Below are 22,469 nucleotides of genomic sequence, written 5' to 3' on the forward strand. Positions count from 1 at the left end.
AGCTGTCCAGCTGGAGAGACGAGGGGCGGGAAACTGGTGGGGAGGCTCTCCGGTGGGGCGCGGAGCGGGCGCGCGCGCGCGTGGGCGCGCCCGAGCTCGCGCTCGGGGGCTGGGGTGGGGGGGCGCTGCGCTACCTCGGGCCGGCCGGCGGGGCGCTAAGTTCCCCGCCAGCTGTTGCATGCACCGGCCCCGGGAGCCGGAGCTGTAGCCTGGGCCCTCCCGTATCCCCCGCGGGCCTGGGAGACCACTCCCCCGCCCCCTCCCCACATCACCACCCAGGTGAGCCGGCGTGGGGGAAGGGAGGGACGGAAGCCGGGGAAACGAGGGCTGGGGAACGGCGTGACCCGGGCCCCATCGGGAGGGCGCCGTTTCGGTGTCCGTCTGGCCCCCGGGGCTGGGCCTCCCTTCTGACTCTGCGGCTGCGGCGGGAGCCCCGGCTCCCCGTTCCCCCGCCTCCCAGGGCTGGGGCGGGGGGTAGGTGCGGGTGGGCGCCTCCTGCCGCTGGGCCCTGGGCTCGCACAGCCGGGAGAGGGGGCTGGGAGGGAGGAAGGCGGTGTGTGAGGATTTCCAGAGAAGAGACAAGGGTCGGCTACCTAGCGCCGAGGCAGGCAGACACACAGAGCCTGCAGCCGCCGGCCAGACAGGCAGACAGGCAGACAGACGGCCAGCGGCCCCGGCCGGCGCACGGCTCCGACCCCCTCGGCGGCCGCTGGCTCGGGAAGGAGGAGGAGGGAGAGGAAGGAGAGAAGGAGGAGGAATAGAAGAGGGGAAGGAGAAGGAGGAGGAGGAGGAGGAGGAGGAGGAGGAGGAGGAGGAGGAGGAGGAGGAGGAGAGGTGGTGGCGGGGTGGTGTCTGCACGCGCTCTCAGACACACACTGACACACACATACACACACTAGCGCACACTCGCCTGCACACCAGTGTGCACGGCACACTCACAGACCCAGACCCAAACACTGGCAGGCACACAGCCCTCCCTTTTTCCTCTCTCTCTCTCTCTCTCTCTCTCTCTCTCTCTCTCTCTCTCTCTCTCTCTCTCTCTCTCTCCTCTTTCCTCTCTCCCTCTTTTCTCCCTTCCTCTGAGGCGGGCAGGCAGCAGCCCTCCCCCCTTCCCCCTTCCTCTGCCGGAATTCCATCCGGATCAGCAGGTAAGTGGATCCCTCTAGATCCCAGATCGCCTCTGGGATGCTGACTCCAACAGCAGCCTAAATTGGGGAGAGATAGGATGCTGCCGGGATGCTGTTACTGAAAGCTGGAGGTTCTATTCTAGGGCCCTCACCTCGTTGTGTGTGTGTGTGTGTGTGTTGGAAGAGAGTTGGAATAGGGTGCTAGGAAAGGGGGGGAGAGTCAGCGGAATCAGAAGGGAGGGGGCAACATCTTTTTGGTATCGGAGTCTGGAAATTCCCATGGGGGGTAATGAACCCGCCTTGGATTTCTGGATGGATGAGAACAGGCTGGAAATAGCTGAGATGAATGATATGTATGAATTTATAGATTTTGGGGGCAAGGGGCAAGAAGGCAACAGCATGAGATTATCTAGAGGCTGTCTAAGAGATATTAGCCAATACCCCCCAAATAAGCTGCCTTTCACCAACTCCCAGATCTTTGCGAACTTTGGGGGATCTGGAGAATTGGGGGGTGGGTGGGTGCTTGAGGGGAAGAAAAGAGGCTGATATGAGCATCCTTTCCAGAAGAGGGAAACAAGAATGGGAGAGGGGAAGTGATGCTCTTGGAGACATACCCAGAAGTCCTTTGGGACCCGTAGGGGGGTTTGAGTGTGGGGGTGGGGTCAAAATTGGGCAATGGGATGGAAGAGCAGGAGGGGATTGGCCATATTGGGGGTGGGTCTTGAGGTTGGAGGAAAGTACCAGGCTGGGGATTTGCAACCCTCGCATGTGGGAAGTCGGGGGCCAAGGAAATGCTCCAAGGACTTTTGCAGCCAGAAAGGCCCTGGGATCCTGCCTTTTTTTCCAGGGGCTGGGGGCGACCATGTGCCATGTGTGTCTGGTGTGTTCATGCGCATGTCTGGACACATGGGCCTTGCTGGAGGTGTCTCTCTCAGGAGGGGGGGATTCTTTCTCTGTGGGCAGGGTGCAGGGTGCATGCCTGCTGTGTCTATGCCAGGCATGTGGGACGGCTTCTCCTGGAGAGAGTGAAGGGCCCTGCTTTCTGCTGTGGAGCCTGTGTGTGTGTGTGTGTGTGTGTGTGTGATGGGCTGTCTGTGTTTGTGGTCTGAAGAGCAGGTGAGAGTAGCCCTGGGCAGGAGAGGAGAGCTGTCCCGGGGTGTGGGGCTGAACAGACTGCTCTGCAGTAGTGTGCTCTCTCTGCCATCTTTCTCTCACCCTTTCCCCTTCTTCCTGCCAGCAGACACAGCCCTCTCTGCACTTGCCTGCCTCTCCCTCTCCCTTCTTAGTCCTCAGATCTCAAATCCCTCAGATCCCCTCTCTCCTTCTCCTACTCCTTTTTTTTCCTCCTCTCCCTCCCCTTTACCTCTCTTCACTCTTCATCTTCCCCTTCTCTTCTCCTTCTTCCCTCTTTAATTTCTCCCCCTCTCTTAACCTTCCTTCTTCTCTCTTCTCCATCTCTCTTCTTATCCTCTTCTATCTCTTCACCCTCCCTTCTCCTCCTCCTGCCTTCTCCTCTTCCCTCTATCCTTCTATTCTTACCCATTTCTTTCACTTCCTATTTGTATTCTTTCCCTGTTTCTCCTCCCCTTTTCCTTTCTTTACATGCCTTTCTCTTTCTCTTCTGTCCCCCCTATTCTCTTTATCTTTTCTAATATCTTCTTCTTCCCTTCTCTTTTCCTTCTTTCTTCTCCTCTTCCCAACATTCTCTCCCTTTCTCCCCTCTTCTTGTTCCTTTTCTACTCTTTTCCTTACCTCTCTCTTCTCCTTTTTCTCGTTCCTCCTATGCCATATCTCTCCCCTTTTTCTCTTATCCCTCTCCTCTCTCCTTTATATCCTTCTCTCATCCCTTTCCCCCTTCTCTCTGTCCATCCTGTTTCTCAGACCGCTCTCCACCTCATGAAGAGCCAGATCCCCAATTCCCTGCCCCCTCCATCTCCTTCTCTGTTATTGGGATCTATGGATCCCCAAAGAGCTATGGGTATCAGACGTGTGGGCCAGCCATAACTGATAGAGGGTAGGTGGGCGGGTGTGGCTGCCTGTCTCTAGAGCATGTTCATGTTTTAATAAGCTAAACTTCCTTTGCTAGAGGTCTTCTGGGGGCCTTTTGCCCACCTTGGTGTGCATTTATGTTATGGTGTATTCCTTCCTGTCTTCTCAAATGTGGGGGTGAAGGGGACAGGGTTGGATTGTGTCTATATGTTGTAGATAGGAAGCTCTTCTTGTTTATGTATGCCCATGGGTCAGTCTGGGGCATTAGTGTGCAGACTCCTACTCAGACACTCTGGACACTTTCAGCATCTTGTCACCCTGGAGGAAAGTCCTAGGATCAGAGACTCAGAGCTGGCAAGAAAGTTAGCGGCATCCAGCCCATCCTCTTTATTTGATAGTTTAGAAAACTAAGCTCTGGAGAAGGGGAGTGATTTACTTATAATTATATAGGTGGGCAAGGAGAGCTGAGATTCCCAACCAGGCCCCCTGGTCTAAATCCCATCCCTTTCAACTATATCATTACATTTCCTAGCCATGTCAGCATGCTCACTCCTGTATACACTGCTACTCATGTCCTCATGGGTTCGTGTGTGTGTGTGTGTGTGTGTGTGTGTGAGACCTGGTCAATGTGTGTGGCTCTGCTCTAAGTTTGTGAGGATGACTGCCTTGACTCCTTGGATGTGTATGTTGGGAGTGGGGAAGGCTGGTCCTTGATTCTAAGCTCATAGAATTTTAGGCTGCAAGTCATCTCTAAAGCCATCTAGTTCCTCATTTTGCAGATGAGGAAACTGAAGCTGAGAGAAGAGAGATGACTTACAAAGGTCATTTAGAGAAGCATTAGAGCCAGGATTTGAATGTAGAAGCTTTGACTTCCACTGAACCACAAGGCTGCTATTTGCTTTTGTCCTCCACTCCTTTGCTTGGAGGGGTTGGACCAAGACAGAAGAGCAGAGAAAGGTTCTGTTCTGTGTTGATCTAGCCCTCTCTCCAACTTCTACAGTCCCAGCAAGGGACAAAGGAGAGCCATAGTTCTTGTACATGAGGAGAAAGCAAGGCTATTGCTGCACCTCCCCCTTGGACTAGGCTATTCTCCTTTCCTTCTCCTCTCCTTCCTCTCTCCTTTCCTTCTCCTTCCCTTTTCCTTTCCCTCTCCTTTCCCTTTCCCCCTTTCCTTTTCCTTTCCTTTCCTTTTTTCTTTTTCTTTTCCTTTCTTTTCATCCCTCCCTCTTCCTTTTTCCTTCCCTCTCCCTCCCTCCCTCCTTCCCTTTCCTTTCTCTCTCCCTCTTTCCCTCCCTCCCTCCCTTCCTTCCTTCCTTCCTTCCTCCTTCCTTCCCTCCCTTCCTCCCTTCCTCTTTCCCATCCTTCTTTCATTCACTAATTCATTCAGATATACATTCATATATACATACATATATTCATTCATTCATCCAAGAAGCATTTTTAAAAATTCCTTACCATGTGCCAGATGAGAGAAAAAAGATAAGAATGATATAGTAGCTAGAGAAATGGATTTGAGTCAGGAAAATCTGAGTTCAACTTTCCCAGTTGATCATACAAACTGTGTGATCTTAAGCAAGTCATTTACCCTCCAGTACCGTAGCCAAATTCCTAAAATCCTTAAATTTCAGAAATGCTGCATTTTATATTGGCAAATGGAGATTCCTTGTTAAGAGTTCCTTAAACCAATGAGATCCTACCTCTGAACTCCTCTTCCCTCTCCCCTCCCGCCCCCACCAAAAGTTGCCAAGTCTCAGACTGATCTTGGTTCCACAGGTTCCAAACCTGTGGGTTTGAGGGGACACCCATTGAGCTAGACTAAGTCCCAGACAGGGATGAATTTATGCAAGGATAAATCTTGTTTAACTCATGCTTTCTGACGTGGAGACCTCATAGCTAGCCATGAAGGTGAGCGGAACATGAACTTCACCTTCGCCTTGTGTCTACGGTCTCCACATGGATCCCCCTGTGTGTGTTTATGTGTGACTGTCCCAGGATTGGGGCCACACATGAGATGGGTGTGGAGAGTATTAGCACCTGGCCTTCAGAATGGTCCAAACTCAGAATTTGAAGGGACCTCAGCCACCGGGACATCCAAAGAACCTTCACTGCCTCTCACTTGACAGGTGCTCATCTAGCTTCTATTTAAATATCCCCCAATGAGGAGGAGCCCACTTCCTCTTAAGGCAGCCTGATCCACTCTCCTTGACAGGATGTTTTTTGCTTATGTCAATCAGAAGGATGCCTCTTTGTAACTCCCTCTCCTGGATTCCACCTTAGTCCTAGATCTACCCTTTGGGGACAGTCAAGAATGAGAATCATTCCTCCTCACAGGATAGCCTGAGATCCTCCTTTGCCCTGCTGGTTTTTTCTAGGACACCTTTGTAACTTTGCTCAGAATTGCGGTCCTGTGTTTGTTGGTTACCCAGGAAACCCCATCTTTTTCCTCCTTTCCTCCAGCCAAGCCAGGCTAAGGAAGCTGTCTCAGGCTTCCCTCACCCTTCAGTGATCTGATGACCCACCTGAGACTGGGAATCCCATTGGGATTAGTCACAGAGTCCCACTGACTCTTGGAGGGTTGGAAGTGGAAGGGACCTAGATTTCCTAACCCCAGATTATCAGAGATTTGGGGAGAGGTGACCTTGACCCTCAGGAAGTATATAAGAGAAGGTTCCCACACTGCTTTGTGGGAGGAGATGAGGGAGAGAGAAATAACTTTATGTGGGTGGGTCTGCTCAAGAGGTGGCACTTTCTCCTTTTTTTGAATATTCTTCTATTGAATCCTGGGAGCCGAGGTTTAAGCTGGAAAGTACCACAAAACCCTTCTGGTCTGGCTCTCTTATTTTACAGAGTGACTTGCAGGTTTAGGATTCAAATCCAGGTCCTCCTGAGCTCCAATAAGTACCATTTCTACTGAACCTCTTTGATCCACAAGAGGGACCCACAGGTCCCTCCTGGGCTGCCAGATACATCGTCAGAGATCAAGGTCTGGAGAATAATAATCATTACATCATCTCATTTACTTCTTTCTCCCTCATACTACATCTCCCATCTGCCCTCTGTGCCTCCTCACTTGAGGGAACATGGGATCCGATGGAGAGAAAGTCAAAAAGTTCAAATCTGACCTCAATTAACACGAGCTGTGTGACCCTGAGGAAACTCCTTTTAATCCATCAGTCTTGGTTTCTTTCTTTGTAAATTGAACCTGATGACCTCTAAAACTGAGTCCAAATCAGATTAAAATATAATTGGGAAATGGTTAACAAAATAAGTAAAAAATACAATACAACATAGATAATGTTAATTGATGGTATTTTAAGTCAACATGCAATCTACAGTGATCTGTTTCTATTTGAGCTGGTCCTAGGTCCTTTAGATTTTGGATCATCCTATGATCCTTTGCAGTTGAACTTGTTCCCCATTGCCTGAAAGGCTCTCACTCCTCATTTCTGCCTCTAAGAATCTGTGACTTCCTTCAAGACACAGCCCATTCACCACCTTCTTTATGAACATCCCCCAGATGCTCATACCTTCCCTTCTGAGGTTACCTTGTATCCACTCTGTGTCTTGTAGTTTTTTAGCTGCATATTGCCTTCCCTGTTCCTTGAAGGCTGGGGCTGGCTGACCCTACTTTTTTTCTGTGTATTTCTAGCACTTAACATAGCACTTGACGTGGCAATTGATGAACAAATGTTGGTTGATTGAATGATCCTTAAGATAACTGGGAGTGTGCCTGGACAGGGATTATTAATTTCATTGTTTAGCCAAGAAGACTGAGGTTTACTGAGGGCATGTATGTATGTATGTCTCTGTCCATCTGTCCATTTTTCTTTTCTTCCTTTTCCTTCTTCCTTTCCCTCCCCCCTCTCTCTCCCCTCTCTCTCTCCTTCCTTCCTTCCCTCTCTCCCTCACATTTTCTTTCTTTCTTTGTTTGTTTCTTTGTTTCTTTCTTCTCTTTCCTTCCTTCCTTCCTTCTTTCCTTTCCTTCCTCTTTTTTCCTTTCGTTCTTCTTTTGTTTCTTTCCTTTTCTCTGTTTTTATTTTTATTTTTCTCTCTCTTTCTTCTCTCTCTTTTTCTCTCCCTCTCTCCTCTTTCTTTCCTTCCTTTCTCCCTCCTTGCCTCCTTCCTTCCCATCTCCATCCTTTCTTCCCTTCCTCTCTCCCTTCCTTGCTTCCTCCTCCTCTTTCTTTTTTCTTTTCTTTCTCTCTTTCTTTCTTTCTTCTTGTTCTTCTTTCTATCCCTCCTTCTTTCCTCTTTCTTTCTTTCCTTCCTTCTTTCCTCCCTCCCTCCTTCTTCTCTCCCTCCTCCCCCCCTTTCTCCCAGTTATATATGACTGATAATAGGGGGAGTCAGGATTAGAACTCACATTTCCTTCTCATTCAAGGGTTTTTCTGTTACGTTGTGTTTCCGACCTCATCTCCCTGCCTGTTGTGCTTGGCAGGGTATTGGATATCTTGGGGTCCCATCTGCTTCAGGCATTGGCAGATATAGAGAAGGGAAGAAAGGTGGGGGGATGAAGGGAAGAACTTTTCTCTCTGGCTTTTAGTGGCAGTTTTTTAGGGGAAGAAAGGAAGGAAAGAAAAAGAAAGAAGAAAATAAGAAAGGAAAGAAGGAAAGGAAGAAAATAAGAAGGAAGGAAAGACAGAAGAAAAGAAATAAAGAAGGAAGAAAAGAAGGAAAGGAAGGATAGATTTTGTGCCCAAAATTTGCAGAAAAGGTTGGCCCAAATCCTTGACTTGGGCTCCGGGACTGGCACTTGTAGTGAACCAGGGGAGAAGACCTTGCAAAAGGGGTCTAGCTTAGCCACTCCTATTCTGAAGCCCAAGAACTGAGGCTGGATGGTGGTGGGGGTGGCAGTGAGCATGTTCTAGTGGAATAGGACCAGGAGGAGGCAGTGTGGTACCTTCTAAAGAGTTCTGTCCCAAGAATTAAAGGATCATGGTTCAAATTCCATATTATGTGTGTGTGACCTTGGGCAACTAACCTGATTTCTGTGGGACTCAGTTTCCAAATCTGTAAAAAGAAGGTGTTGGACTAATTTATTTATTAATTTATTAATAGATCTTCTAGTCTTAATCCTAGATACTGTAATCCTGGGTGGATGATTATCTGTGACCCAGCCTAGATAAGTCACTTCACCTATCTAGGACTCAGTTTCCCTCTCTATAAAGTGGTTTTAAGCATTTCTCCCCATCTCATTTATATATTTACTCCATTTATTCACTAATTTGTTTTTCGAACAAAACTCTTTCAGGGCATTTACTATCAATCAGTCTATCAACAAACGTTTCCTAAGTGATTGCTTTGTGCTTGTCACAGGGCTAATTGTTGGGGGAATTTATAGATGAAAAGAAGGGTACCTATCTTCTTGAGAACTTATATTCTAGTAGGGAATATGATATAAACACTAAAGGATCCCATAAGGAGAATATGGTAAGGAATATAGGAAAACTATAAACAGAAAATTAAGGGAACTCTGAGGATGGAGAAATGACTTCCAATTAGGAGGATGAAGGAAGACATCCCAGAAAAAGCATCCACCTAACTAGGTCGAGAAGGATGAGTAGCATTTCTTTTAAAAGATGAATTTGTGTCTTTAAAGCAAAGCAAAACAAAACTCATTTTCTGATACACAAAGCAAAACGACTAAATCAAGCTGACTCACAAAATGAATGCATCTGATCATGTGGACTACATTCTGTAAATATTCAAATATTCATTCTGCAAATATTCAACAAGTCAAGATGGGAGGAGGGCATTCTATGTGGAGGGAACAGCATGAGCAAAGGTGCAGAGGTGGGGAAATGTTTGATGGGGAAATGACAACTTATCCAATTTAACTAGAATGTAGAAGATGAGAAGGGGAAGAGCTTTAGAGAGGTCTATAATAGTAGACTGAAGCTGTGTTGTAAGTACCAGGTTGAGGAAGGTCTTTGAGCAGGGCAGTAATACGATCTACAAGCACATGGAGAAGATTATTCGTGATGGATTAGGAAGGGAGTGAGGGAGAGGAAGGACTCAGGGTGAATGCATGGGAAGCTGCTGGGGCTTATAGGTGGAGTATAGGGATGAAAAAGATGGGTAAGATGGACACAAGAGACATTTTCGAGGAAGATCAAATCCTGGGCAGGAAAGAAATTGAGATAGGTCTAGCTTTCTTCTTCTGCATCATCTCCTCTGCATTCCCTGGGCTTCCTTAGCTATTGGGGGTCCCTCCTTTTCCACCAATTCATAGCCAGTTTCCCCTACTTCTTTCCTTTGGTTCGTTGAGACAGGGGCAGGTGACCACACTGTGCAGTGTGGCACAGTGGGGAGAGCTGGCTTCTGATTCAGTAAGATCTGGCTTTGAGTCTTCTCTCTGCCTCAATGGCTGTGTTATCTTGCACAAGTCCCATAACCTCTCAATGCTCCAGACAATTCTCTGTGATGTCAAGTTTTGGAGAAGGCCCCAACTAGCATTGATAGAAGGAGACATCATTGATCAGAGCATTCTCAGGACCAAAATTAATCCCTGTCCCTACTAGAGTTTAATGGAATAAGGTAACGTCAGACTCAGTTTAGAGAACCCAATCCAGAACCCTAATCCTGATAGGCTAGAGCTGATACACTTTGTGGATTGGAAAGCAAGCATTAAGGCACCTTCTTTGAGCCGGTCACCCATCTTGTGAATTGAATTGAATCGATATAGCCTTAGAAGTGAATTTGTAAGGCTCGGTTTGATTTGCAGGAGATACATAGAAGGACCTCTGCTCAGCACAGGAGATAATCACAGGATGAATCAACCTCTGCCTTCAGGAGGCTTCTAGTCTAGCAGGAGAAACATGATGGAAAAACGTTGAATTTGAAAGCAAAGACCTGCTTTTAAAACTTGACCCTATTACTTATTAACTGGGTAACTCAGGAGAGGTCACACAATCAACTTGGGTCTCCCCTATAGAATAAGGGAGTTGGATGAAATGATCTTTGAGGTCCCTCCCAGTTCTGACATTCACAATTCTAAGCTCCCTTTTAGCTCTGATATTCCATGTTCTTGAGATCCCTCTTGGCCCTGTCGATCTGTTTTCTGTTTTCTCCTCGTTTCTCCTAGTTTCATGTTCTAGGTTTCGTCCCAGGTCTGAAACCCCACATTCTAAAGTGGGGATTCTTCACCTTTCACTCCTGTGCATGTTTGCCATGGACCCCTTTGGCAATGTGGGGAAACTTAGTCAAATTGTACTTTGTTGCCTATATTCATAATGGAAGGAAAGGCTAAATTTCAGTTCAAAGTTAGTGAAAATAAAGATGTAATATTTTAAGATCATGGACTTCTTAAAAATCTGGGGGCAGGGGTGTGTGTCTGTGGATCCCAGCTTAAAATCCTCTGTTTTAAAGCCTCTTCTGATTAACATTTTCCATGTTCTAATCTCTTTCCAATCCCATCAAGCTATGTTCACAAGCATTTATTAATAAAAGCACCCATTATGTGCCAGATAGTGGGCCGATTTTTGCCCTCGAAACAGGCTACCCTACAGATGGTTGGATCTTTCTGGGCTGGCCTTGACTTCAGTCTTATTATTGGCTAGATGGTGGGGAGAGCGAGAGCTATCTGCTCCTGAACCTCTCCCTCTCTTGAGTTTCCTTTACTTCAAACTATGGGACACAGTTTCCTTTTTTGTAAAATGAAGGGGATGGACTTGGTATTCTAAATCTGTGCTCCTCTGATTTTCTGATCCATCCTTTCTTTCCTGAAGAGGATGAAGGAAGGCTGCAGTAGGGCCCAAGGAGATTTTTTTTTTTTTTTTGCTTTTAACATCTTCAAGAGGGAAACTCTCCTCAGCCTCAGTTTCCTCCTCTGTAAAATGGCAGGTTGCAATGAATCCATCCTACACAAGCAGCCTGTGCTTCTTTGGAGGGGTGGCTGAATGGTGGGGGAGGTAGGACAGAGAGAGCTGTATTTCCCTGGCACCCTCAGAGGTGCGAGGCGACATCCCAGAGCTGCCAGAGACGTGAGTTCTTGCTGCCATATGCCACATGCCCTCCTCCCTCACTGCACGTTGGAGCTTAGTGAGGGTTCAGGGGACACATTTTTCCTCTGTCATGTCCTCCACCTCGGGAGGCTGAGCCCCTCTGTGGCTTTTCCTGTTTTTCAAGCATTTTTTTCATTCCTTATATCCTAGGGAGTAAGAGTGAAGTGAATGGTGGTCTTCCCATTTAACAGGAAAGGAGAGAGAGGAAGGGACTTGCTTAATAAGGTAATTAGTGGCACCCAGGACAACTCCAACTATCATTTACAACCTTTGTAATCTTAGGAAATTCACTTAAATTTTCTTATCTGTAAAATGGATGTGAGAGTTGGACTTGATGACTTTTAAGCTCATTTCCAGTTCTAGATCTGGGTTCCTATGATACCCCCATGTCCAGCACTTTGACCTAGCTCTTAACGAGTCCCCGACTCTTTCCCTTGTCTCCAGTGGCTGCCCAGCCATCTTCTCTCTGACCACTACCCCAAGGCTGGCAAGAGTAGGGGTGGTTCTGGGAATCCATGATTGGGGTCTGCTTCTCCTTGATGGCTGGGGTCCCCTTCAGGTGCTGTATTAATAGTCCATAAGGTTAACTTAATCTGCAGCTCTCCCACTGTCTCTGCCTGAATTCCCGATTAAATTAACATTCTCCTTGGCTCAATTAGCCCCCGAGCAGAGGTGGAGTTATTAATGGGGATATTATCCAGGGCAGCAGAAGGAGTTCCCTCCTCCTTCCCCAGGCATGCGCCAAGGAGCAGCTTCCCCACTTCCCCTTAAGGCTTTGGAGATGCTGGCTTCCTACCTCAGTTCTGAGGTGAGGGAGGGGAAGTAGTTCCTGGAGGTAACATGAGGGTCTTCCTGCCCTGAGACTGGGGATTGGACCAAATGACCCTGGAAGGAGAGAGGGTTTTTGATGCTGAGGTTATTGGGGCAAAATGGGAATGGGTGGTCACTGGGCCTTCTGTTCTAGTTAGTCTTATCTTGTGTTTTATGTGGTAAGCCGGTTTGTATTTTATTCTTTTGCTAGACTATAAGCTTCCTGAAGGCAGGGTCATGCCTTAGCTAAACCTTGATGTTCCTTTGCTTTGAACATGAGCACTTTCCATGTAGTGAAGGCTTTAAGGCTTCCATCCTCCTTTTCCCAAGAAGACTTCTCTGATTCCCCTTGTTTAGTAATGCCATCTCTTTCTCTGGTTTAACAAAGAACTTGGGGTGTAGGTAATTCTCCATTGCTTTACCCCCACCTCCTGCCCTTTTTGGGTTTCATCAGTTTTGAGAAACTTCCAGTATAGAATTTTTCTTCTCTCTTGCAGAACTGCTCATTTATGATCTTAGAGAGGTGTCTTGACCATGGGGAGATGAAATAATTTGCTCAGGGTCTCAAAGCTGATAGGTCTCAGAAGAGGGATTTGAACCCTGGGCTTCCTGCTGCTTCTCATATGGGAATAATAGAGCTTTAGAGTATCATTGCTATAGGAAACTCCTGGCAGGAAAGATCTCTGTACCAATGGAAATCCAGCACTTAGCACAGTGCCTCACAAACAATAGGCACCAAATGAATGCTTGTTGTTGAGTTGATTGCATGACTGATTGTGTAATATTATATATTACAGTTATCTATGTTGGTAGATTAATTACATAAGGACAGGGATCATATCTCATCTAAATTTGGAAACATACTCCCTGTTCACCAAGGGCTAACACAGTCCTTTGTATACAAGGGAGTTGTATGTATGTACGTATGTGTGTGTATGTATATATACATACACATACATATATATGGAGTTTAATATTTTAATTGGATATTTTGAATTAAATTGGTGTCTCAGGAAGATCTACCTCACCATTTGGGCATGAAAGCTAGACTGCTCTGTCCTCAGCTGAAATTTACAGGAAATGGAGGATGTATATGAAGGTATCTTAGGGTAGGAGTGGAGACAATGTAGGAGGGTTATTATAGGAGAAGATTCTGGGTACTTTGAAGGATCTTGAATATCAGACAGAGAAATTTGAATTTTACTCTATGGGTGATAGGGAGCCACTGAAAAACCTTTGGGTGTTGGAGTGATGGAATGTCATTTAAGAATAGTGATTCTGCTCACTTGGATAAAGGAGGGACCAGAAAGAAAAGAAAGGAGCTTAGAATGAATTAATAAAAATCATTTAAATGTTTACTGTGTGCCAGACACTGTGCTAAGCATTAGGAATAGAAATATAAGATGAGAGAAAGCCTATCCTCCAGGAATTTACATATGAACGGGAGAGGCAATTGATAGAGAGAAGGGTGTTTTGTTCTGGGAAGTCACAGAAAGAAAGCTCAGTCCAGGTTCTTCTTCTCTTTTCCCTTCAAATGACATTTTCCTATGGGATCTATAAGCATCTCCAAGCCATTAAATCCTAGATCTCTATACTCCACTCTGATCTCTCTCCTGAGCTTCAGTCCCACATCACCACCTCTCTATTGGATGTGTTAAACTGAATGTCTGGTAGTCATCTTAAACCCCAAATATCCAAAGTAGAATTCATTACTTCCTCCCAAATCCTTCCGTCTTTCCAATGACTGCTAATGGCTCCACTATCCTCCCAGTTACCAAAGCCTGCAATCTCAGTATCTTTTCAACTTCTCAGTTCCTCATATACAGCCAATTTTTAACTTCAGTCATTTCTGTTACCAAAGAATCTCTCAAATCTTCCCCCTTCTCTCCCTTCACTCATAGTCATCATATTCCTAATGCAATCCTCTCTCGCTTCTCAACTGGACAATTGGAAGCAATAGGCTTCTATTTGGTTTCTGCCTCAAGTCTCTCCTTACTCCAATCCATTCTTTATTCAGCCACCAAAGAAATTTCTCCCATCATCCATCCTTTAATAAAGATGAGAGTAATTTATTATTACCACGCTAATAAAATATCTCATCCTTGGTTTGATATTTAATACTTCACTCTCTGACTCCTTCCTAGTTTTACTCCCAAGTAATCTCCAATCTAGTTGCAATGGTTTCCTCACATATGGCACTCCTTTAACCAACTCCATGCCCTTACAATGCCTTTTCCACATACCAGTAATGCCCTCTTACCACCTTTGATTCTTGGAAGCCAAGCTTCCTTCACCCCACTCTACCCAGTTCAGATCAAACTCTACCTTCTGTAGAAGGCCTGTTCCCTTCCCCCAGATGCTAATGCTTACCCCCAGAGATCACTTTTTATCTATTCTGTATATATTCTGATTCTCCCTCCCCCATGTTGTCTTCTCCAAATGAAGGTAAGCATCTTGAGAGCAGGAATGGCCTTTTGTTCTGATTTGTATCTTCAGAACCTTGGACAGATCCCAGTGTGTAGTAAATTCCAAATTCCTAAAGTTGTAAGTTATATGCATTAGGTGATACAGGGCAGTGTGGGTTCCACACTGAGAATTGTCCTTCTTGTATGTGGGGTGTATGTGTGTGTGTATTTATAAACAAGTGTTTACAGGAGATGGATCTCTTGGGTGCTCAAACCAGAAGAATATTAAGCGAAACCAAAGTCTGTCCAGGCAGGGAAGGCTTGCACATACATGAAATCAGAGGAAGCGAACATTGTCAGATGTGTCACAGCTGGGAAAGATCAGATCTGGAAAGGCTTCCTGTAAGAGGTGGGATTGAAGCTGGACCTTGAAGGTCAAGGAGACAGTAGACTGATAGAAAAACAAACTTCCAGTCAGGGGGTTGGCTATGAAGAAATGGTAACAAACTTGGATAAGCAGTTGAGCTAGAACTGACATTTCCTGGTGGAGATCAGGAGGACAGAAGGCTGGAGCAGTCTTTGGGTGCCTGACTGGGGGAAGGCAACAGCTGAATGCTATCTCTTCCCCCATATTGAATTCTTCCAAGGTGTGAGGTTGTTCCAGTCTTAGTTCATCTGTTTGTCCCTTTCTGGCCTTTCCTATCTCCCCGTCTCTCTGCCTCTCCATATGTCATTGTCTCAGTGGTACTTGTATATGTGTGTTCTTTCTTCCCTCTACTCTTGACTCCCATCTTCCTTCTCTTTCCTCTTGTCCCTTCCTCCTCACCTCTCCTCCCTCGCCTCTCTTCTCTTTCACTATCCTATGCCCCAAACATCCTCATCTTCATTCCCCATTCCTTTTATTTTTCCCCATTCTTTTCTCTCTTGAGGTCTTCTCTTTTTCCTTCCACTCCTCTCTATCTCCTTTCTATTTCTACTCTTTTCCATCCTTTTCTGTCCTTCTCTCTACCTTTATTTTCTCTTTTGTCTTCCTCTTTCCCCTTCTTTTCACGTCTTCTTGTGCCTCCTCCATTCTTCTTCCTTCCTTCCTCTCGATTCTTCTTACCCTCATCTTTGTCTTTCCTTCCTCTCCCTCCACCTTCATTTCCCCCCTCTCCTGTCTCTTTCCTTTATTTCCTTCCCTTTGACACTTTCCTCCTCCCTCACTCCTTCCCTTCCTCTTTCTCTCCCTCCTCTATCTCTCATTATTAATAAATCCTCTGTAATGTAAAAAAGATGTTTCATAGAACCCCGAGTAAGAACGAAGGTGCCCATCTCTTCGGTAAAAATAAAACAAACCGCAATAATAATATGGGGCAGTGTGGGTAGGTGAGGGTGCAGGTGGTGAGAAGTCAGGGAACTGATCCACTCGTGAAGCCAGGGGACTCTGTGTGTGTGCTGGTCATGAAGAAGAATTAGTCCGCACAGGCTATTTCAATGGAGCTGTTCATATCATATACATATGACTTGAGTCCTAGCCCTCACCTCCCTCTTAATCACCCTGAATCATAGAATGTTAGAGTTAGAAGGGACCTTTCCATGTCCTCTGATCCAGTACCTTCATTTGGCAGAAGGAACTATGGGTTATAAAAGAGAATGGCTCGCCTAAGGTCACAAAACTTAGAATCCGAGGACAAAATGAATTGTGGGGTGTTTCGTTCATTAGTTACAAGTCTTCCATGTGTCCAGCCTCATACTTGGTTCTTTGGTGTTGAGGGAGAAGCCATGTGTAGTCACCAACCTCCAGGGGCTCCCTGTCAAGCCCAAGTATATGTGCAGGGCGTGGATTGATGTAGCTTTCCTTGATGAGATAAATGGATAATTTTGATCAAGAGCTCCAGGCCCATTGTGAGTAGGATTGTTCCATTTTTTTGTGCTTTTATCTTTAGGATCTAGCATAGTGCTTGACACATAGTAGGTGCTTAATAGATACATGTGGATGGATTGATTTCTGTCTAGGGCAGAGGAAGGAGATAAGGGCCAGCTTTAGGGAGAAAGTGGGTCTTTATAAAGCTTAAAACTCCCTATCTCGGGGAACTACTATGGCTTGGCAAGATGGATTGAGTTGAGAGGAGTTTCAGGGATGGAAATGTCCTGGACTAAGACATAGGCAGGTTGCGCAGCAGGGGGAGAGCCATGAGTGGGGAGCTCTTAACACCCACATGGGGTTCTGTGTCCATGCCCAGGGCCATGCAGACATGCATCCAAATGCGAGGACTCATGTGGGAGGGAATATATATAGTGTAGGAATTCATTCATTCACTCATTTATTCACTCATTCACTCATTCATTCATCTGCTCAACAAGCACTGATTAGTCACTATGTGTAGGAGCTTTACTTGATTTAAAAGTATACAAGGACTAAAACAATGACCCAATGACTGCCTTGCTGATGTCCCTATGCTAACGGCCACTTGTGCGGTGCCGTAAAGTGCCCAAAGTCCTGGATGAGGGGGCCATTATCTCCATTTTACCCCACATGGCCAGTAAGTGGCCCAGATGAGACTTGAATCCAGCTCTTCTGTGCCTGAGTACAGAACGGTTTCCATTATCTTGGGTTCTGTGCAGCTGTGGTCTTGTGTGTGTATGTGGGGATTATGATATGTTTGCTGGGGAAGGTGGGAGTGGGAGCAGGAGGTACAAGGTCATGGGTTTAGAGCTAAAGGTCACTTTAGAGACCACTGAGACTCTTTCTCAGAAGAAGGAAACTGAGGCACAAAGCGGGGGGAAGATCACTCAAGGTCACCCAGCTGGTTGGTCTTAGAAGCCCGTGTTCCTCCCCCTCCTCCGCCCTCCAGCCCCCTCAGGTTCGCGTTCAGAGGCACCCCCGGAGCCGAACGAGGCCGTGCCTCTGTGGCCTTGGGCGGGATAGGCTTGGGAACAACAAGTCACTTCTCCGCAAAGGCTTTCATGCACCGAGGGCGCCACAGGAACGCTACATTACTGTTATTACTGTAATCATCATGTTCTCTCAAACAAAGCCCCCCCACGGGCCCAGGCCTTTCCCCCCCGCCCCCACCCCCTGGTCCCCTTAGGAGGCCCGGGGCCGAGGGACCCACCCCTCCCTGGCGGTGGCGGCCCGGCAATCCTCCCCATCCCTTCCCCTCACCGCCAAACCCTCTCCCTGTTGTCCCCTATCAATCTGGGTCCTTTCCTTTCCCCTTTTAAATTTTCCCTAGGGTTTCAGGGCTTCTGGTTCTCTCTCCTCCCCCAAAAACATCCCCTTTCCTGTTCTTGCCCAAGTTCTTCCCCTGGCCTTTTCCAGGGGTCAGGGCCCCGCTTCCCTGGCCCCCATTTCCCAGCATCCCCCTTTTTTTTTTCCTTTCTCAGTTCCTGGCCCTGGGCTTGGGGGCTTTCCCGTTCCCCAGCCCTTTGCATCAAACACCCCCTTCTCCGCCCAAAAAGGTTCTGGATGGGTCAGGGGTGTTGGCTGGGTGCGCCCCACTGGGGGGGGGGGGTGTGGGGTGGATCTTTGGCCCTGGGTGGTTTCCCCTTTTTTTGGTGTGTGTGTGGGGGGGGGGGGGGGGGGTTGGTTTTGGGTTTGGGGGGAGGAGGGAAGCGGGATCCTTGGACAACGGGCATGGGCAAACAGTGGAAGCGCCACTGTCCGGGCTCTGGGGGAGGCTGGGGTCCAGCGTGCAGGTGGAGAATGATTTCCTTGTGAAGTTCCTGGAGAGAGAGGCTGGAGGGTGGCGTGAGCTGGGGAGAACGTGTGGGCTGCAAGTGGGGGCTCTGGGGCAGAGCCTGCCCCTCTGGGCTTGGGCAGGGGTGGAGGAGTTTGGGGCGGGGGGAGGTCTGTGTGGAAGCAGCGTGGCTCAGGCTTGGGTTTGTGCCTGTCCTGAAATATGGTAAGGGGTGTGTATGCGTGTGTGCGTGCATGTGTGCACATGTGAAGTGCACCTAAGGAAGCATGTATGGGGGAAAGTGTGCCTGTGTTATTAAGGTGCATGCATGTAATAGCATGTGGACTTCTTAAAACATGCATGTAAACATATATACATATACATGCTTGTATCTGTGTTAGGTTATGTGCTTCTTAAGTATGTGTGTATGTGCACACTATACACACATGTACATAATACATATATTATATATATACATTATACATAAATACATACACACATACATCTCTCTCTCTCTCTTATCTATCTAAAGCATATATTTGTGTTAGGTTATGTGCTTCTTGAAATATGCACACATATATACACATATACATAAATACATATACAATACATATGTATCTATATATATCTAAAGCATGTATTTGTGTTAGGTTATGTGCTTCTTAAAATAAGTATATATATGTATGTATGTACACATATATGCACATACAAATAAACACATACACATACATGCATGTATATATACACACATATAAAGCATGTGTCTTTGTTAGGCTATGTGCTTCTTAAAATGTGTGTATATGTACATATATGCACACATATACATGTACAAACATACATATTTTATATATGTATGTATCTGTGTTAGGTTATATGCTTCTTAAAATGTGTATGTATGCACATGTACATGTATGCACACATATACACACAAACACATACATACTATATATATGTATAAGCATGTATTGGTATTAGGGTATGTCTTCTTCATCAAATTACATACACAAATTATACACACACACATGCACGGATCTTTGGGTGTGCTATGGAAGGGTATCTCCTGGAGGGTGTACCTTCCATGTGAAGGTGGTGGGGTATAAGCGGAAACATGTGTGTTGTTCCGATTTTTATTCCTTTTTTTGCTTGTACAGTGGGTTTCTTGTTGTGGGAGTTTTTTTGTGTGTTGTCTTGTGTGATGTGTCTCTTTTGTAAGGTTGTTGTTTTTTGTCTTGTGTGTCTCTGTTGTGTTGTGGGGAAGGGTTTGTGTCTCTTTTGTGTGTGTCTCTGTGTGGTTGGGTGGTGTTATGTGTGTGTGGGGTGTGTCTTTTTGTTTTGTGTCTGTGTGTGAGTGTGTCTCTGTGTATGTGTGAGTGTGAGTGTGTCTCTGTGTGTGTGTGTGTGTGTGTGTGTGTGTGAGTGTGTGTGTGTGTCTGTGTGTGTGCGCACGTGTCGCTGCCCTGAGACATTCTCCCTCTCCAGTCACGGCACTGGTCAGTAGGCTAGTGTGTGGGCGTTCGGTGTCTCCAGGGACAGCCAGCTCCTGAGCTCTCTTCTCACTTGGGGACTCACTCACTGTGAGGGAGGAGGGAAGGGGCATGTTTAGGTTCTTCCAGACTGGTGCTGGGGGTGGGGCACGCATACTTGTAAAAGATGGAGAGGGATCTGAGGTGCGACAGCTTGTGCCCGCATCTCTTAGAGTCGGGGGGGGGCAGGGAAACTTTGTGGGCTCCATCTGAGATTGTGCTGGAGCCTGGGGACTGGGATGGCATATGGAGGGGTGGCAGAGAGAAAAGGTGAGTGTGTGTGTGTGTGTGTGTGTGTGTGTGTGTGTGTGTGTGGTCTGTGGGCCTCCTCATGGCGGGTCTGGTGAAGGTTCTGGCGGGTTGGGTGACAGGTGGGCTTTATGGTTCACGTGTTTGTTTTTGTAAGCTGACAAGGGAGGGTTCGGGAAGAGTTTTGAGGTAGATTACAAAGATTACTGGGTGTTAGTGTCTGGTGTGAGGGTGACTAGGTGAGAAAAGGTGTTTTTGGGTTGGGTTTTAAAAGGGGGGGAGGGAGGGAAGAAGAAAGAGAAAGAGAGGACGGGCAAGGGACGTTAAATCCGCAAAATCAGGATTCCGGGGGAGAGGGAAACGACGTGAAAAACAAAACGAAAAAGAAAGAAAAAGGGGAAGGAAAAGAGAGGGCCGAAAAAGACAAAGACAAGAGAAAAGAAAGAAAAAGGGAAAAGAAAAGAGAAAGAAAAGGGGCAATATTTTCGGGGAAAGGGGGAACCAGCCAACAAAAAAGGGTGGAGAAGGAGGATGGCCCCTTTAGGGAAAAAAAGGTTTTTTCCCCCCCCCCAGGGGACCCTTGGTGAAGGGGTTCTCCAAACCACCCCCTTCCTGGCCTGGGTGGGTATCCTTCTCCTGCTCCCAAAACCCCGGCCCAGCCTTGCCTCCCTTTTCTTCCACTCATTTTTCTTTTTTGCCCTTCATTCCCAACTTTCTCCTCCTCTCTTTTTTTATCTCCCCCCCCACCCTTTTTCTTTCCATTTCCCCTTTCCTTCCCCCATTTTTCCTCCCCTTTTTCATTTTTCCCTTTCTTTTTTCTTCTTTTCCTTTCCCCTTTCTTTTTCCTTTTCCCTTTTTCTTTCCCCCTTTTTTCCTTCCCCATTTCTTTCTTCCCTTTCTTTCCCTCTTTCACTCTCTTTCCCTCTTTTCTTTCTTTCCCTCTTTTCCTTTCCTCCTTCCTTTCCCCTTTCCTCCTCTCTCTCTCCTTCCCCACTTTTATCTTTTTCCTTCCTTCATCCCTCCTGATTTCTCTCTCCCTCTCGCCCTCCCTCCATCTCTCCATCTCCTCCCCCCTTGCCAGCCCCCCCACATGGATATTCATTTGTGGTATATTCCGTTGCCATTGGAAACCTAAGAAAGAAGTGAGTGTACCCTTCAAGACTCCGGCATCTCCCTCCCCCCTCCCTTCTCCTCTCCCTCTCCCCCACCTCCCCCACCCCTTCCCTCACAGAAGGAGAAGACTTGGGTGAGGGAGCCCTCGCCTCTCTGTCGGAACAAGGCCGGGACTTTGGCCAGGGACGCTGCTGCCGCCTAGACGTGGAGGCCCAGAACAGAGATGAGAACCTCCATCCTTGCTTCCTTCTTTCTACCCCTCCATCCTTCCCTCCCTTCCAGGCTGTCCTGCTCATTCTGAAACCGGGGATCCCTGTTCCTGGGGGTAAGGAGTTTGGGGGAGGGAGGCTGTCCTTCAGAGTTTGTGGGTGGCTCTGTGTGTGTGTGTGTGTGTGTGTGTGTGCATGTGCCTCTCCCTCCCTCCCTTCCTCCCTCTCTCTCCCCCTTCTCAGCTGCCTGCCCGTGTGCACCAGTATGTGGCTGTTTCTCGGTGTACACCGCCTGTCCCTACATGTGTGTGTGTGTGCATCCATTTCTCTGTGTTGCCTTATTTGTTTCTTGCTGTGACCACGTGCATGTGTGTCTGTTTCTGTCTGTGTCCGGTTTACATGTCTTCAAGTGCATCCTTGGCCCTAGGTCTCTGTGTATGAGTGTCCGTGCATGTCTATGTAGGTGGGCACATGGGCGATGAGATCTCTCATCCCTGCCCCATACCTTTGCTTGCCGGGGAATCTGTTGCCCGGAGAAAACCTTATTCCATGTCCTCACCTGGACGCTGCTTGAGCCCGCTCCCATCCATAGTTTTCTCTGTGTGAGGCTTGGAGGTAAATGAAGCAATGAAGCCTTGAGGGATGCTGAGGGAGTCCAGCCTCCCTCCTTCTGACCCCCACTTTGTGGGTGGGGTTTGCAGGGAGGGGAGGCCAGACCCCTTCCCTCGCTTCCCCAGCCCTGCCACAGAGTGTTTCTGGGTGATATCTGGGCCAAGCTGGGAGAGCAGACAATGGAAGGAGCTGGGGCAGCCGAGTGGCGGGATGTCAGTACTTAAGGCTGGTGGGGGCTGGATCTTAGGACTCTGGAGCAGGGGAATGGAAAAAGCTCAACTGGAGAACCCCCTCCCCTCTGATGTGAATCCCTTGGGTTGCCAGGGAACACCGGGGATTCCCTCCTCCTCCCCGGGAAGAGCTGGAGCACTGGGGAGCAGGGCGCTCGGAAGGCTGGGGAAGTCCCGGGATGGGGGACAGTACGGATCCTCTTCTTCCCTCCCCCAAGGCAGGGCAACTCAGTAGGACGTGCTCGGACACTTCTGGGAGGGGCTTTCTCCCATCTCAGAGTTGTTGCTGGTCCCCACGTGGAGGGAGACGAGGTCTCCGTGCTGGTGGTTGCCATGGGGAGGGAGGCATTGTCATCCTGGAGCAGGGGTTTCAGGCGGCATCACCGGGAGGGAGAGTGTGGTTCTGAGGCTGTGCTGGCAGCTGCTTGCTTGATGGAGAGCAATGGCTCCCGGTATGATAGTTGTGGTCACTGGCAGAGAGGAACGTGGTCTCCGTGGCAGTGTTTACCACCGAGATGGAGTTTATGGTCCCAGGGG

At 47.6% G+C, this 22,469-nt stretch overlaps 1 protein-coding gene across 4 annotated transcripts in view; it reads left to right on the forward strand.

The window, feature by feature from the left end:
- Positions 1–1,056: 1,056 nt before the first annotated feature.
- The window catches only part of ELFN2 (extracellular leucine rich repeat and fibronectin type III domain containing 2), a 97,315-nt gene continuing 75,902 nt past the window's right edge, over positions 1,057–22,469 (forward strand). For 3 of the 4 annotated variants that reach the window (XR_004229942.1, XM_031940965.1, XM_031940967.1), the window contains exon 1: positions 20,886–21,206. The gene's annotated coding sequence lies outside the window, so the exon portion shown is untranslated. Of the gene's footprint in view, positions 1,149–20,885; positions 21,207–22,469 lie in introns of those variants that run through there. The other variant, XM_031940966.1, reaches the window with a different exon arrangement.

This window comes from Sarcophilus harrisii, chromosome 5, assembly GCF_902635505.1.
Source record: "Sarcophilus harrisii chromosome 5, mSarHar1.11, whole genome shotgun sequence".
Lineage (NCBI taxonomy): Eukaryota > Metazoa > Chordata > Mammalia > Dasyuromorphia > Dasyuridae > Sarcophilus > Sarcophilus harrisii.